General features: G+C 40.6%; 1 protein-coding gene across 1 annotated transcript in view; it reads right to left on the bottom strand.

Moving 5' to 3' along the window:
- PLCE1 (phospholipase C epsilon 1) overlaps window positions 1-17,924 on the bottom strand; it is a 440,302-nt gene that overhangs the window by 391,663 nt on the left and 30,715 nt on the right. The window lies entirely within an intron of this gene.

A 17,924-nucleotide genomic window follows, 5' to 3' on the forward strand; every position in this document is an offset into this window, starting at 1 on the left:
AAATAATGATAAAAAGTATAGCATAGTAAATACTAGGTGATAAGAATTTTTCAGCTCCATTATAATCTTCTGGGACCACTGTCATATACGTGGTTTATCATTGACTGAAATGTCATTGTGTGGTGCATGACTGCACCTGCTCCAGGAGTTGTCCTGAAGATTAAATAATACAAGGCATTGTGATAACACCTTGTGAAATGAAACACGCTATCCAAATGAAAGTCATCATTGGTCCAGCTTGATTAGAATTGAATGGGCTTGGCTATTTCCAAAATTCAGATGTATTCCCTGAAAGCATAAATGTTCCATCATCCAAAAAAGTGTTTGTAGTGTAAAAAGAAATATGTTTGGTCTTTGTCCCAGTTCTTGGCTCAGAGCTCGTAAAGCCCTTGGAATTTCCTGAATGACAGGAGTGTCTTTGGTTCTTTGCAAGGAGCCCCTTTTGAACATGCCTGAGTTTATGCTAATGAGGTGATTTAGAGTGGGACCCAGATAGTGTCAGGATGGGGCCAGTCACCAGAAGGATTATAGAAACTTGGGACTTTCATCCCAATTCACCCACCTCTCGGGAGAGGATGAGGAATGGAATTCAAGCTGTTAAAAACTCTCAACAAGATTTGATAACTTTCCAAGTGGGTGAACACATGGAGGTGATGGGAGGGTGGGCACCTGGAGAAGGCATGGAAACTCCACACTCCTCACCTTGAACTCCAGACCTTGCCCTATGTAGCTCTTCCGTCTGGCTGTTCCTGAGCTATATCCTGTATAATAAACTAATATATGTAAGCAAAGTGTTTCCCTGAGTTCTAAACTATTCTAGCAAATTATCAAACCTCGGGGGAGAGGGGGTCTTAGAAACCCTCAGTTTCTAGAGGATCGATCAGAAGGAAGGAAGGCCCGCACTTTCGTCTGGCACCTGAAGTAGGGGCAGTCTGTGGGACTGAGCCTTTTCACTTGTGGGGTCTGAGGCTACCCATCTGGTAGATAGTGTCAGGATTGAATTAAATTGTAGGACCCCACTCCCTCCCCTACCCCGCCTCACCCCACCCCAATGTTGGGAGACTTGGTTGGTGTGGGGAACCCCCCATGCCCCACATTTGGTGTTAGAAATGTTGTGTGAGTCTAGAGATTATTTTTTTCAGAGTATTCAAAATAATTTGGAAGACACTTATGTGGATCCCTCAGGTCAGTTTGTTGAACCCAAATGAGGACTCAGGGATTATGGGCCCTAGATCGTTTTGAGATCTGAGATCCAGAGAAAGTATATCCTGTGCTGAAGCCCTCCTCACTCTCCAGGTCCTTAGCGTTCTCATTTCTTCCTGATTCTCTGCTTCCCACCCACTCCACCGGATGAAAGCAGGATGGCTGCATGAGGGCATTTATGATAATAAATTTGAAAAGATCCTGGCTGGGCTTTTGACAACAATATTTTCATCTCTCTCTCACACCAGCAGCCTGGGCCAGCCAGCTCTCCTCCTTTTGAACGCCTCACTCAGTATTGCTGCTATTCTTGCCATTTTAAGATAGCTTTGACCTGAGGGGCAGGATCACAAATTCCACAGTAGAGCACAGGGCATGAAGAGGTTGTTCTGTCATAGTCTGAGGCTGTTAGGGAGAAATTAACCTCAGGCCCAGCAGATCCCAACCAGCCCACCCCTAATCAGATAGGTCATATGAATGAAACATTTAACCAGGTTATCCAGTTTCTTGCTGTAAAACTAGCCCTTTGCAGTCTGCTGGAGCAATTACTGAAGTCTGTCATCTGCAATGCTCCTTTCACATCTAAAAGTATTCCCTCTTTTCATTTTTCATGTTAATCAAAACAATAAATAGCAACCACTTAGGTATCCCAACAATGACTGCACTACATACAGCTTACAAATCAGAACAACAGATAAATATGTATCACTTTGCTGCATGCTATATATTTTTTCATTGTAGATTTAAAAGTGTGCTTTGTTTGTAAGAAAATAAGTAAAGAAAACTGCTTTGCATTCTGAGGCGGAAAGAAATCCTCTCACATGTTGCTGTAAAATTTTCATTTATGGTGATGAGTTGTCCTGTGTCACAACATCCTTAATAACAGACGTTTTACTGTGAGTGCTCTCTCTCTATTGTATTGTCTGATAGTGCAGGGTTTTATAGTGAATACAAGTAAAGTATGAACTGTCTAAACAAAAAAGCAAACACAGGCCAGGTGTGGTGGCTCACACCTGTAATCCCAGCTACCTGGGAGGCTGAGGCACAAGAATCACTTGAACCTGGGAGGCGAAGGTTGCAGTGAGCTAAGATCATGCCACTGCACTCCAGCCTGGGCAACAGAGTGAGACTCTGTCTCAAAAACAAACAAACCCCACAAATCTAATAATATTTGAAAAGACACAACAGTTTCAGTGACAGATTAAACACAAAAATTACACTGGCCCATGATTTGGTTATCCTTGGTTAGAGCCACTGTAGATTATAAAAATCTAAAAACAAATTCTTGGTTTTTTAAAGGAATTCCTTGAGATGAGGGAATTTTAATGACCTACGTCTATTGGTATTCTTCAATCATCAATTTAGAAGCTAAGTATTTGATGTTTCAAGGTAAATTAGATTTTGAAGCAGCAGACCAAATATTCAGTTGTTCTCATCCACCAGTAAACAATACTTCACGCCCATTTTATAAAGCTTTCAGTTATGTTTTTTCTTATCTGCTGCTGCTGCCTGTAGGCATTTGCAAAACATATATCATGGCTCCTGGTCATTAGTCCCATCAATTATTAGTTTCTCAAGTTCAAGCACAACATCCAAGGTCTTAGTGTTAATGTTTAGTTACTTAATTGAAGAATAAGAAATTATGAGACTAAACCTTCTCTCTTTTCTTCTAATGGAGACTTAATAGTCTTTCCCAAGGGGTACTTTAAATATAAATATTTTTAAAATTTAAAGGAAGTTCATTTTACAAGTTAAAGGTGATTTCCCTTCAGAATGTTAAGCAGTTTTCCTTGTTTATTTTCTTATAAATAAAGCTCACTTTTAAATATAAAATGCAAAAAAGATACAGAGTACAGTAAAATGATACATATTTATCTGTTGATCTGTTTAGTAAACCATATGTAGTGCAATCATTGTTGAAATACAAAATAAAGACTAAAATAATGAACATAAAAGTGACCTGTAGTCTCACCATCAAAAGAATAATTTAACATTTTGATGTATATCCTTTATAAAATATTGTATTTCAACTGCAAATGTATTTATTGAGTGTTTAGTATATACCCAGAACTGTTTTGGGTGCTGACAGAGAGATGAATGAACATAGTCTTCATCTCCCAAAGGCTTACAAATAAGGTATTCATCTTATTGATAAAGGCCTAGTTTGTTAATAGAAAAGTTAGTTGATAGTTGTTAATTTTCCACATTTTGAATATTTATAGGTTTTAAGCTCAATTGAAAAGAGTTCTCTCCCAGGTATGTCAAGTCTACTACAAACTCTTTTTAACTTACTGCCTTTTTTTTTTTTTTTTTTTTGAGACGGAGTCTTGCTCTGTCACCCAGGCTGGAGTACAGTGGCGCGATCTCGGCTCACTGCAAGCTCTGCCTCCCGGGTTCACGCCATTCTCCTGCCTCAGCCTCTCCGAGTAGCTGGGACTACAGGCGCCCGCCACCACGCCCAGCTAATTTTTTTTTTTTGTATTTTTAGTAGAGACGGGGTTTCACCGTGGTCTCGATCTCCTGACCTCGTGATCCGCCTGCCTCGGCCTCCCAAAGTGCTGGGATTACAGGCGTGAGCCACCGCGTCCTGCCAACTTACTGCCTTTTGTGTCTTGTTCATTGGGCCCAGATTGTAGTTAATGGATTTGATGGTATCCTGACATACTCAGTTACACTGATTTCCTCGAATAAAACAGTCATTTCTCAGTGTACATTATGTTAGTTCCTTGGCATGGACATAGGTGCTATATAGGGAAATAGATTTTATGGCCAGAAATGTTTGGGAAATTCTGTGTTAAACAATCATGTAGAATACAAAAATCAATTGTTTGATGAGTGATCAATCTAAATGTGGAAGCTAAATCTATCAAGCCTGTAGAAGAAAATGCAGGAAAATATTTTCATGACCATGAGGAAGGCAAAGATTTCTTAGGACATCCAAAAAGGATAAATTTGACTTAACAAAATTAAAAACATTAATCAAAAGATGTAGTTTTCCTTTTTTAAAGAAATAGTTAAAATGAAAGGCAATTCATAGACTGTGAGAAAATATTCACAAGACATATATCTGACAACATACATCAAAGTACTGATATCAGAATATATAAAGAACTACAAATTAATAATAAAAAAGACAAAACTAAAAAAGATCAGGCAAACGGCTTGAAGAGATACTTGACATAAAAAATATATGAACACTCAATAAGTGCATGAAAAGGTGCTTAACATTAACAGTAATCAAGAAAATGCAATTAAAACCATGATATAGTACCACTTCACATCAACTGCAATGAGACTAAATAAGATTTAAATACCAAGCATCAGAAAATATATGAACTGGCTGTAATACATTGATAGCAGGAATATAAAGTGGTATGACCATTTTGGAAAAGAGTTTACCGCTAAACAGATAGCTACTGGTAGCAACAATTCCACTCCCAGTTGAATTTCTCAGCATCTGTATATTTATATATATTATCTGATACACACACACACAGTGAAAACCTTGCTGCACCCAAGAGGAATAAGAGTATGTCCACAAAAATACTGGTATAAAGAACGTTCATGGCAGCTTTATTTATAATGGGAATGAACTACTAGTTCACACAATGTACATGAACTAGTGTGATTCACAAAACAACAGAAACATTGTATCAAGGGAAAGAAGCAGGCATAAACTAGTATTTACTATAAGAATATGTGAAACTTCAATAGCAAAGACTTGGAACCAACCTAAATGTCCAACAATAATAGACTGGATTAAGAAAACGTGGCACATGTACACCATGGAATACTATGCAGCCATAAAAAATGACGAGTTCATGTCCTTTGTAGGGACATGGATGAAGCTGGAAACCATCATTTTCAGCAAACTATGGCAGGGACAAAGAATCAAACACCGCATGTTCTCACTCATAGGTGGGAACTGAACAATGAGAACACATGGACACAGGAAGGGGAACATCACACACCAGGGCCTGTTGTGGGGTGGGGGGGAGGGGAGGGATAGCATTAGCAGATACACCTAATGTTAAATGACGAGTTACTGGGTGCAGCACACCAACATGGCACATGTATATATATGTAACTAACCTGCACGTTGTGCACATGTGCCCTAAAACTTAAAGTATAATAAAAAAAAAAGAATATGTGAAACTTAGCTATGGTGATAAAAATCATTTAGGATGATTGCCTCTGGAGAAGGTCTTGGGGTAACTAGAAAGGAATACCAGGAGCTTTGTGGAGTAATGGAAATGTTCTCTCTCTTAATTTAGGCGGTGATAATACAAGTGTATACTTTTTTTAACTTTTAATTTTGATGTACATAATTTTCAATTTACAGAAAACTTGCAAAGCCAGGACAAGAATTTCTGTATTCTGTATCTAGGTTCCCCAGCTGTTGGGTGTATGTATTTGTTGAAATTAATTGAACCATATGCTTCAAATCTGGATGTAAATGTTACCTTAATAAATAAAGTGGGGGAAAAGCTATTTTACTGAGTAACTTCTCAGAATTAGTTAAGTCTCCAAAAAATGTATACTTTATGTATTACCTCCGTAATTTTTTTTGGATGAGAAACCGAGTTTTCAACAAAAACCTGCTGGGTCAATGTCCCAATGAATGCTCACTGGGACCCAATGCTCTCGTACAGCACTTCTCAGCCCTGAGTGCTCATTGGAATCACCTGAGGAGCTTTTCAAAACTTCTAAAGTCCAAGCTGCACCTCAGTCTAAATAAATTACACTCACCAGTGGAACTAACGAAGCAATCTGTTTATATCCCAGGTGAGAGCTGGGCGTGACACTTATAATCCCAGCTACTTGGGAGGCTGAGGTTGGAGGATCACTTGAGCCCAAGAATTTGAATCCAGCCTGGGTAACATACTGACACTCCCATTTTAAAACAAAACAACAACAAATAAATCTCAGGTGAATCCAATGTGAGCCATGGCTGAGAACCACTGTTTTACGAAAACATCATCTCACTTTTAAGAATTGACACTTGCCCACAGTAGGGTGGCCGAGCGGTCTAAGGCGCTGGATTAAGAATTGACACTTGCCCAATTAGACAATGGCTCACGCTTCATAAACATTACCAAGTCCAGCAACCTGGTGTCCTCCCTCGACAGATATCTGCACTGGGAGCAGGGATCTATCTTACTGGCTAGTGCCCACCTGGCTGGCTTTCTGACTGTAGGACCCTGGCTTCTCCCCTTCAGACCTCTGTTTCCTGCCTGCAGTTCACTTCAGTGGATGTCCTCTCTGGACAAGGTGCCCAGGTAGACCTACAGTATTTGCCTGTTTTTTTCCAACCCAGTTCTATACTATTAAGTGGTCTGATTTGGTTGCCTAGCCCCCTGTCATGTGACCAGCACCCAGTGAGAACAAGGCTTTGGTTTCTTGGGCTGTTCAGTTTGTATACGGAACTTTCTCAAGCCATCCTACTTCCCACTGTGTTTCTAGACCCGTTTCTGATCAAAGCTCCTGGTCTCTTGCCTCATTCTTGACCACTGTCTCAAACTGACCTCTTGTATCTGGTAATTCATATTGCTTCTTTGGCCCAGCTATTGGCTCCAAATGAGACTGCACTTCATGCATCTATCACAGGAGTTTCCTCTACCCTCTCTGGTACCAGCACTTTCTACCCCAACGAGGACCCCTCTCTGTTGCTAGCTGGGTAAGCCACCGCTTAAGAAAGAGAATGGGGCAGTTTCTCTGTGCCTCGGCTAACCTCCCTGGTCTCACCTAAATGTGCAGTTTGGCCCTGATAACTCTCACTTGGCTGATCTTACCCTCTGACCTGGCCTGGCCAGCCTCGTATTTCCGTTCGTTGGACACCACAGGGAATTATGCATCCGGCTAAAGCCACTGTATCAAGTTTCTGTGTGCTTCCGAGGGGCTGGTGTCTGCCCTACATTCCATTCTACTGACCATGTGGTGCATTCTCGGTGCAGGCGGCTAGATGAAGTGCGTATCAGAAAATACAGCTGCTCACCCCTCAGAACTCCAAGTGCCCTCTCTGTCATCCATCTCTCCTGGCTCAGGCCTGCCCCTTCCTGACCTGGGCCATAGCTTTGATCCAGGGTTTATCTTTATTTCTATTCATGGTTTATATCTGCCCCTAGCCTCAAACCCAAGGGGATGGAGAGGCCACATTCCTGGCATCAGGTTCATGGACATCTGTTGTTTTGCCCGCTTGGCCTCTCCACTCCCTTCTCCTGATAACAACACCCAACTTTTGCTTAAGAAAACCAATACTCACCTCCAATCAGAAATAACATAGATTCAGCATACATGTCAAGTGTCCCTCCCTTGACCAAGGCATGGGCAGAAGTCCCAAACTAAATCATTCCAATATTCGCTCTCTGAAATTTGAGTGGAGTAGAGCACGAAAAGTTTCAAAATGGCTGAAAATCATCAAACCTACTTACCTTGAAGGGTAATGCTTATTTGTTTCTATTAAGAGTCTCTGAACCCCTTAGTTCCTGCTACTTTCTAAGATTTATTCTTTCATCGTACATTTTCTTCAATTGCCAGGCTTGTTTATTTACTTATTGATTTGTTTTCTCTAGTACCAAGAGCTAGTTCCGTTGTTTGTGGCCAGTACATATAACTAGTTTACAGTCAACTCTTTTTTATCTTTAAAATAATAATAGGCCGGGCGCGGTGGCTCACGCTTGTAATCCCAGCACTTTGGGAGGCAGAGGCGGGCGGATCATGAGGTCAGGAGATCGAGAAGACGGTGAAACCCCGTCTCTACTAAACAATACAAAAAATTAGCCGGGCGTGGTGGCGGGCGCCTGTAGTCCCAGCTACTCGGAGGCTGAGGCAGGAGAATGGCGTGAACCCGGGAGGCGGAGCTTGCAGTGAGCCGAGATTGCGCCACTGCACTCCAGCCTGGGCGACAGAGCGAGACTCCATCTCAAAAAAAATAAATAAATAGAAATAAAAACAAAAATTAAAAAAATAAAATAATAAAATACTAAGAAATATTTTAAAGAATTATATCATAAGGGCGACTTATTTCCCAGGATCTCCTTGGAGTTCCATAGATTTTTGTCTATTGCCTTTATAATCCTAGCTGAGGTAATTGTTTAACATCTCTGAGCCTCAGTTTCCTCATTTGTAAAACAAAGCAAGCCAGTGATCCTCATCTCATGGAGACTCAGGGCAGCTTAGATGAGAAAACATTAACCATCGCCTGCTCAGAGCCTGGCACATCACAGGTAAACAAATGTTTGTTGAATGAGGCATTTGTGTATTTCTTCCCAGGTTCGTTTTGCTCTCCCAAAATGCTTTCTTAAAATCATGTAGTGGGAAGATTTTGTAAAACTGTCCTTGGGACTTAATCATCGAAAATTCTCCTGACAAAGTACATTTTGGAATATTTGGTCCAGGAACATAGCCAGCGATTTGACAAGCATAACTCGCCAGCAAAAACAAGGCTGCTATACAAAAGAACCTCTCATGCCTTTGGCCTTTCTGCTTTGGTTTGCTCTAACTTCTGCAGATGGTCATGCTCAACCTCGTAGAGAGTGGTATCTAAATTCTAAATCCACTGTCTTCCTAAGGAGGAAACGAAGGTACAAGGGAGACAAAGTGTACAGCTTACCCATAGGCATGGTGTCGATAGAAGAAAAAAACTCTTCAGCTCTCTTACTCCCCCTGCCCCCTCAACACTTGAGGAATTATGCCAAATTGAGGAATAAACTCCCCGGGTAAAGAAATAATAGAGAAGCTCGCCTCATTGCATACAAACCTTCAGTATATGAAGACTATGAGAAGCACAAGAAGAGGTAGCAGCTGTGAATGGTGAGTGCTCGGAATGTAGATTGTAGTCCCATAGAGCAAAAGCCACAGCCACTGAGTCTGACCGGGGCTTTTTATCCCTCACCCCACTTATCGCCTCTCCATTTCTGCAAATGGATGCATTTTGTATCTGCATGAAACTGGAACATACTGAAGCAAGAAACAATAATAAATTTACACCGTGTTGATACTAATTTTTTTTAGTTCCAGTTTATGCCCACGTCTTTAAAACTTAAAATAATTAAGAGAGAGTTTTCATTTTTAAAGAGCCCAATCCAGCTGTATTTGACGAAATTTAAAAAAGAAATTTAAATCAGCAATGGTATAATTATTATCCAAATTGACTAGAAATATTGATATGCACAGTAAGTCACCTGAAGAGTGTCTGGCTCATGAAGGCACTTAATATTTTTGGGATGAATGAATGAATGAAACATAAATACCTGTGTGAGCAAATCAAGTCACTTATTCATTTTTATGTTACCACTGAGGAACATGGAGTTGGAAGGAGCCAGGAATACTAGTTCTACCCTGATATTTTAAAGGGGAGGAACTGAGGCCAAAAGGAAGTCACTTGACTAAGGCACAGGCTGGTGGCAGTTCTGGAATTTTTTTACTTCCCTGAAAGTTGTTATTCCAGACTTCTTCCCACAAGTGGAATTTTAATGTACACATGATTGGTTTATTCAATTAATAGCTTTTTCCCCATAAGTTTGCTCTGATTTTAGCATTCTTTGACTCACTCATATAACATATATTTGTTGCATAGTCCCTCTGGGCTAGGCACTATTCTAAGCAGCAAACAAAACACATCAAGATCCTGCATTTAGGGACCTTATATTCTAGTGGGAGCAGGGCAGGCAATAAAACAGAAAACAAGTCAATATATAATACCTCAGTTGGTAACAAATGCTCAAATAAAGCATAACACAAATGATGTGGATCCATCTCTAGGTATGTACCCAAGAGAAATAACATATGACCACATAAAAACTTGCTCACAATGCCTTTCACAGCATTATTCACAATAGCCAAAAAGTGAAAACAATTCAGATGTTCATGTACTGATAAGTAGAGGACTAAGATGTGGTATATCCATCTGGAATATTATCTGCCAAGAAGCAGCAATGAAGTACTGATACACGCCACAACATGGATGAATCTTAAAAACATTAAGAGAAGTGAAAAAAGCCCATCATAAAAGACTGTATATTGTATAATTTCATGCATATGAAAAGTCCAGAATAGGCAAATATATAGAGACTGAAAGTAGATTAGTGGTCAGCTAGGGCTGGGGAACTGGGGTAATTGGTATGTCCGAGGGTGATGATGATCAGAGGGTGCAGACTTTCTTTCTGGGGTGATGAAAATGTTGTACAATTGATAGTGGTGATGGATGCAAACTCTGTTAATACTAAAAATCGCTGAATTGTACACTTCAAATGAGTGCATTGTATGGTATGTGAACTGTGGGAGCGGGCTGCTGCTGTTTTATGAAGTATCTTCAAGAAAGGTCTCACTGACAAAGCGACATTTGAGCAGAGACTGCAAGGAATGGAGAAAGTAAACCTGTGGGTACCTGGGGGAATAGCATTCCAGGCACAGGAGACAGCAAATGCAAAGGCCCAGTGGTGAGTAAAAGATTGAGATGCTGGAGGACCAGCAAGAGGGTCACATGGCTGTAGAGAGACCAAGGGGGAGGTGGAAGAACAGGAAGTTAGAGAGTTAGCCAGGTGGGGTAGGTATGTGCTGGTGAGGCTTGTAGACCACTGGAGGACAGTAGTAGGCTTTCTCTGAGTGAGATGAGCATTTGCTGGAGACTTTTGAGCAGAGGCATGGCATGATTTTTGTGCGAATCACTCCACTGCCCTTATAATAGATCTGAAAATTAACTGGTTTCACAACAGCATGCAGAGGACATTTGGCTTTACTTCTGGGCCTAAAGTTCAGAAAATAAACAGAATCAGGGCAGGGGTCTCCCTCACCCAGGCCTGCTGGCAGCATTGCCCTGTCATTGCTGTCAGAACCAGAGAGAGGTCAGGGAGGAGCCTGGAGCTCTGAGACTAGATCTGGTCTAGTCTTCACCTGGTCTTGGCAAGTTTTGTAAAAACTTTCTTCATGAGAGGAGACAGCCATCAGGTTAACCAGTAATTGTATTTGACACTAAGAATGCCAGGCCATAAAAGGATTATCTAACATAACTGGAAGGTTCCAAGACCAGTGATAGAGAGGCACAGTGGAAGCTGACTCTGAGTCCCTGCCTAAACCAAAGGATAGGCAGAGAGAAGATATGTTACTGAGTTCATGGACTTTAAAATGCATTTATCTATCCTTAGCTTCTCTCTGTGTACAGTGCTTTTTTTTTTTTTACCAAGAGACACTGCAGAATCGATGGGGGTGAAAAGGGGAGGTGAGAGGAAAGAAGTAACAAAGTTTATTTACTTTAATAATGACTTCTAATTGCCTTATTGTTTTGCAGAACTCATTTTTAAATATTTTCCCTTCCTTGGCACTTCAAATCAAACTATTTTAAAAATGTACACATTCTAAAACATCTTATTTTCTGTGGGTGAAGTTTAAGAAATAGATAATTCTCCCTGTAAGATGTATTCTGCTTGGCTAACTTCACTATGGGCAACTTGCATTTACTTAAGTAAAAGAAATGATAGGGCCACGTACAAGATATTTTGACAGAATGCCTAACGGTCTGGTTATTAGAGAATTATGTTGGAGGAGGTGAGAAATGCCATCTTGAGTCCAATAGTTCTCAGTATCTCAGAGGGCATTCAACAGGAAAGCAGGAAATGCTGGTTGAATGGATGCATTTATAGAGAGCTAGTAATATGCTTTTTCTGGACTCTTAAGAATGAGCCATCCAAAACACAACAAATAAAATTGTATGCACTCTGGGAAAAGATCTGGATAATTAAGTTGAATAACTTACTGTAGGAAGAGTTCTCCTTGAGTGTGCTTATTATTCTTCAGGGAATTGAGACAAGTTTGGGGGAAACAAGGTTGGTTTTATCAGGGCATCCAGGACAACAACAACCCAACTGAATAGACTAGGTGTGTGGGAGGCTCAAGGACCAAGCTAAAGAGTTGTGGCATTTACAGAATTAGGATGTAAGGTGAGTTTAGGGACTAAGGTTGTTTGGAGTGGGGAGTGGTCTGATCAAGGGATCAACTTTTATCTTCTTTCTTCCCATCTTTGACCATACACTCTCTATCCTCTTTTCTTTCTTGTCCTTTTTCTCTCCATGCCACTTTCGCTATGTGTGTACTATTATACTGAACTGAATCCTATTTTTTTTTTTTTTTTTTTTTTTTTTGAGACAGAGTCTGGCTCTGTCACCCAGGCTGGAGTGCAGTGGCTCAATCTCAGCTCACTGCAAGCTCCGCCTCCCAGGTTCACGCCATTCTCCTGCCTCAGCCTCTCCGAGTAGATGGGACTACAGGCGCCCGCCACCACGCCCGGCTAATTGTTTTGTATTTTTAGTAGAGACGGGGTTTCACCGTGGTCTCGATCTCCTGACCTCGTGATCCGCTCGCCTCGGCCTCCCAAAGTGCTGGGATTACAAGCGTGAGCCACCGCGCCCGGCCCTGAATCCTTTTATTGAGGACTGGGTATTTACTGAAGAGAAGTATTAGGTTCCCGTGTATATTTTTCATTTATTCTTCTGCAGTTTGCCTGGGAAAGAAAACTAAAACAAGAAACAGTAAGCTCTATGCTTACTTGTAAAAGTGGCCAACTGAAAAAAAAAATATTTTACAAGTGGATTCCTTCTTTTTCATGGGTTGATGGTTTTTGACAGGGGAAAAAAAAACCTTCCCCACTCACTCCAAATCTACACGGAAGTGCTCAAAAAGATTCCTTCAGTCAGGAAAAAACGTGATGAATTTGAAAGGGAGAAAGGCTATCCTATTTATGTTATTTAATAGACAGAAATTGATTTTCGATAAGAAAGCAAGCAGCTGCAGACCCTGATGTTCAGCTCTCACGAGAAATGGTTGCTCTATTTTAGGGTTCTTGCCAAAGCTGGAGCAGGTGCTGGCTTTTTTTTCTTCTTTTAAATCACTCCTAGCTCTCAGGGGTTTAACTGGCCAGAAGGAGGCTGACAGTCAATGGATCTATGCCCAAACGGGCTGCTGCTCAGGCAGCACAATGCTGCGACCAGCTCGATGCTCTGATACAACTTTCAAAGCCCTTCTGAAATAGTTGGCTCGGTGGACTCCCACTCACATTATAATTAGAATCGCACCTGCTACGTCCAGCATGTGTTAAGTTTCTGAAAATACTAGAGAAGGAAGACAACAAAAATATTCATACTGATGTCCTTAAAGGGATTGTAGTTCTAGGACTTTGCGAGTGTGGGTGAGAGCGGAAGAGGGTAGGAATAGTCATTCGCCTTTGCTTCTAAACTATTCTAGTTAATGCAGGAGTGTGGGAACCCTTTGAGGCAAATTGTGGTAAAACGTTTTTTTCCACCTATTTATTTCGCAGTTTTCAAGCATAAACTTAGTTTTGCCAAATTTCTGAGCCCCTTTACTTCTTTTCAAAATTTTACTGAAATCTTTATTCAAAATTTTGCTAACAATAGAAAGCTGGAAGGAGGAGAATGCAAGTGGCCAAAGGGAGGTGCTAAGGGCTAAGTGGGTTTTCTGAAGAACCTGCTGGGAGTTTGCGAGCTCCCCTTCACTTGTCACAGGCTTAAGTGCCCATAGAGCCCACCGGTCGCGTAAATGAGAGACTTGGGCCAGGCGTGAGAAAATTGGGAATGAGGGGGATGCCGTTCTACAGAGGATGTTCTTTCTTTAAGGCTACTCAGCTCCAGCCAATTGTTCCTGTGTGAGAATGTGAACTCAGTGTCTTGAGTTTTCAAGAGAAGCCAGAAATCTGGATGCTATAAAAAAAAGTTCACAGTTTTTAAAACAGCGAATACCTTTGTCCATTTGTGCTATTATAACAAAAGGACCTGAGGCTGAGTAATTTATAAAGAACCAGAAATTGATTTTATCACAGTTCTGGAGGCTGGGGAGTCCAAGATCAAGGCACTGGCAGATTTGGGTGACTGGTGAGAGCTGCTGTCTGCTTCCAAGATGGCACCTTGTTGCTGAATCCTCCGGAGGGGAGGAACAGCAGAAGGCGAAAGGGCAAGTGAGCTGAGTGCTGCATGAAGCCTCTTTTATAAGGGCCTTAATTCCATTCACGAGGCAGGGGCCTTCTTGGCCTAATCAACTCTTAAAGATACCCCTCTTAATATTATTGCATTGGCCACACCTGAATTTTGGAAGAGACACTTTCAAACCATAGCAGGGAGTTCAAACAAAACACATCTGTCTGCTGTATTTGGACCATGGGCTGCCAACTTGTGACCACTGCCCTAAAGGGCTTGTTATATGTGCACCACCTACTGCTCACTGACCTCCCCTTCTGTGCCAGCTATGAAACATCATTGGTTCCAACGTGGCTTGGCTTTGCCTCATTATGCCACCTGATTTCCTTAGAGAACAACACTTACCCTTCTCTTACTCCGCATGGATTGGGTGAAAGTCTCAAGTCTCAGATATGCTCATTAGCATTTTTCAACCTCTCTGGCATCTCACATCAGGTCAATGAGATTAGTAGTGGAAGTTTATGAAACAATTGGACAAAATAATCTTTATTTCTGCTGAACTAGAGAGCTATATGGTGCCACTATATGAAGAGTCAGTTTGAGAGTGTCTTGGTCCATTTTCTGTTGCTATAATGAAACACCACAGACTGGGTAATTTATAAAGAAAATAAATTTATTTCTTGGCAGGGCATGGTGGCTCACACCTATAATCTCAGCACTTTGGGAGGCCAAAGTGGGAGGATCCCTTGAGCCCAGGAGATCAAGAACAGCTTGGGAAATATAGTGAGACCTCATCTCTACAAAAACATTTTTTTAAATTAGCCAAGTGTAGTGGCACACACCTGTAGTTCCAGCTACTCAGGAGGCCAAGGTAGGAGGGTGACTTGAGCCTAGGAAGTGAACACAAGTGGAGGCTGCAGTGAGCCAGGACTGTACCACTGCACTCTAGCCTGGGTGACAGAGTAAGACTTTGTCTCAAAAAAAAAAGAAAGAGAGAGAGAGAAGAAAGAAAGAAAGAAAGAAAGAAAGAAAGAAAGAAAGAAAGAAAGAAAGAAAGAAAGAAAGAAAGGAAGAAAGAAAGAGAGAGAAAGAGAAAGAGACAGGGAGGGAGGAAGGAAGGAAGGAAGGAAGGAAGGAAGGAAGGAAGGAAGGAAGGAAGGAAGGAAGGAAGAAAGGAGGGAAGGAAGGAAGGAAGGAAGGAAAATTTATTTCTGAAATTCAGGAGGCTGGGAAGTCCAAGGCCAAAGGATCCACATCTGGTCAGAGCCTTCTTACTGCATCATAGCATGGTGGAGGGTATCACATGGCAAGAGGACAAGAGCATGCCCACTCAAGTCTTTCTTCCTCTTCTTATGAAGCCACTGGTCCATCATGGGAGCCCTACCCTGATGACCTTATCTAATCCTAATTACCCCTAAAGGCCCTCACCACCTCCAAATATACTAACATATGAAATGTGGGGGACACATTCAAGCCATAGCAGAGAGTAAAGCCAACACAAAGGAAAACAGGGCTGAGAGAGAAAGAGGAGTCCAGATCGTGATCACATCAAGTGAACACCTGGATCCAGCTATGCCAACTGCTGTGCCCTTTGATTTTACAGTTTAATGTACTGAGTTCCTATTAAGCTTAGGCAGTTTAAACTGAATGTCTTATTACTTGCAAGTAAGAGTCCTGATTAGACTTTGTCATTTCATTTCAGCATTTAATGAACATATATTGAGCATTTACTATATTCCAGGGCAATGCTAGGACATGCTGAGGATACAGATTTGAATGAGATAATTTCTTTTCTTTATAAATTAAAAATTTGAAGACTTCACATTTTATTAGCACCTTAACACGTTTGTGCGTTCTTTCTCCACCTCTCCCACTCTCTCTCATGCACACACATACTCTTCTTATTCTTTTTTTTCTCTGAAACATTTGAGAGTAAGTTGAAAAGATCAACTAGAATTAGGACAGTCTCATCATCAAATTCATAAAATTTAACATTGATGTAATATTACCCATTATAAAGCCCTTATTCAAATTTTACTACTATACTAATATTGACTCTAGCAATGTTTAGGCCAGATACAGTGGCTTATGCCTGTAATCCCAACACTCTGGGTGGCTGAGGCAGGCAGATAGATTCCCTTGAGCCTCGGAGTATGAGACTAGCCTGGGCCACATGGCAAAACCCCATCTCTAAAAAAAATACAAAAAAAAAATTAGCAGGTTGTGGTGGCGTGTACCTGTAGTCTCAGCTACCTGGGAGGCTGATGTGGGAGGATCACTTGAGTCCCAGAGATTGAGGCTGCAGGGAGCTGTGATTGCACCACTACATTCCAGCCTGGGTGACAGAGCTGGGGAAAAAAAAGAATATAGCAATTTTTTATACATTTAATGTAGGATTTAATCCAGGATCGCACATTATATTTCTTTATCATGTTTCTTTAGTGTCCTTTAATGTGCAATGATTTATCAGCCTTCCATGGTTTTTCATAACTTTAACATTTTGAAAGAGTACTTGCCTATTGTTTTACAGAATGTTGATTAGTAGAATGTAGAAACTAAGATCTGGGCACTTGAGGTTAGTCTGAGTGCCTTCTTGTGATTTGATTATGAGTATGCATTCTTGGAAGGAATACGATGTAAATGGTGTGTGTCTCTTTTAGTGCATGCATCATGGCAGGAATCATCTGATGTCAGTTCATCCCATCATGGGTAATGGTGACTTTAATTACTTGGCTGAAGTAGTATCTATCAGATTTAGGTAAAGGTACCATTTCCCCCTTTGTAATTAATAAGTAATATGAGAAGACACTTTGAGTTTGTATAAGTATCTTGTTCCTCAACAAATTATCACTCAATGATTTTAGGATCCACTGATGATTTTTGCCTAAATCAGTTAACACAGTGGTTGAAAAATAGTAATGTTTAAAACTCTATTGTTCCTTATACATTTTTTCAGTTGGCTTTCTACTGTAAATAAAAACTTTCTCTCTTTTTCTATTCCTTTTTTATGTTTGTTTTTAGTATAAGTGTGGACTCATGGAATCTTTTCTTTTCACTTTTGAAATAAATTCAAACTTCAAAGGTGCAAAGATAGAACAAATAGCTTCCCCACTCTCTGAACCATTTGAAGAAAAGTTGCTGACATAATGTCTAATATCCCTGAATACTTTAGAATATTCCTACAAACAAGGACTTTCTCCTACATAACCATGATACAACCATTTATATCAGGAAGTTAACATTGATAATTACTATCGTCTAACCCATAGACCCCATTCATTTATCCAATTGTTCCACTAATGTCCTTTATTGCAAATGGATCCAATACAGGAATACATGTTGCATTTAGTTGCCATATCTACTTATCTTTCTTTGGCTTTATGACCTTGACCCTCTTAAAGGTCAGTTATTTTGCGGGATGTCCCTCAGTTTGCCTTTGCCTTATGCTTCCTTGTGATTAGATTCATGACTTGCATTTTGGTAAGATATCACGGAACTGAGGCTGTGTGTCCTCAATGTATCCTATGACGTGGTGTATGATTTCAATTTGTCTAACATGTTGATGTTAACTTTCATTGTTTGATTAAAGTGCTCTCTGCCTCAAGTTACTGCTTATAGTTACTGTCTTTCTCTTTATACTCAGTAAGTATTTTGTGGAGAGTTATTTTGAGACCATGTAAGTATCCTGCTCCTCATCAAATATTCACCCACTAATTTTATCATTTGTTGATATTTTTAGTTGAATTTATTATTACTGTGATGATTGCCACATAGTGATTTTTCTAATTTCATCATTGTGTT

The sequence above is a fragment of the Symphalangus syndactylus genome, chromosome 2, assembly GCF_028878055.3.
Source record: "Symphalangus syndactylus isolate Jambi chromosome 2, NHGRI_mSymSyn1-v2.1_pri, whole genome shotgun sequence".
Taxonomy (NCBI): domain Eukaryota; kingdom Metazoa; phylum Chordata; class Mammalia; order Primates; family Hylobatidae; genus Symphalangus; species Symphalangus syndactylus.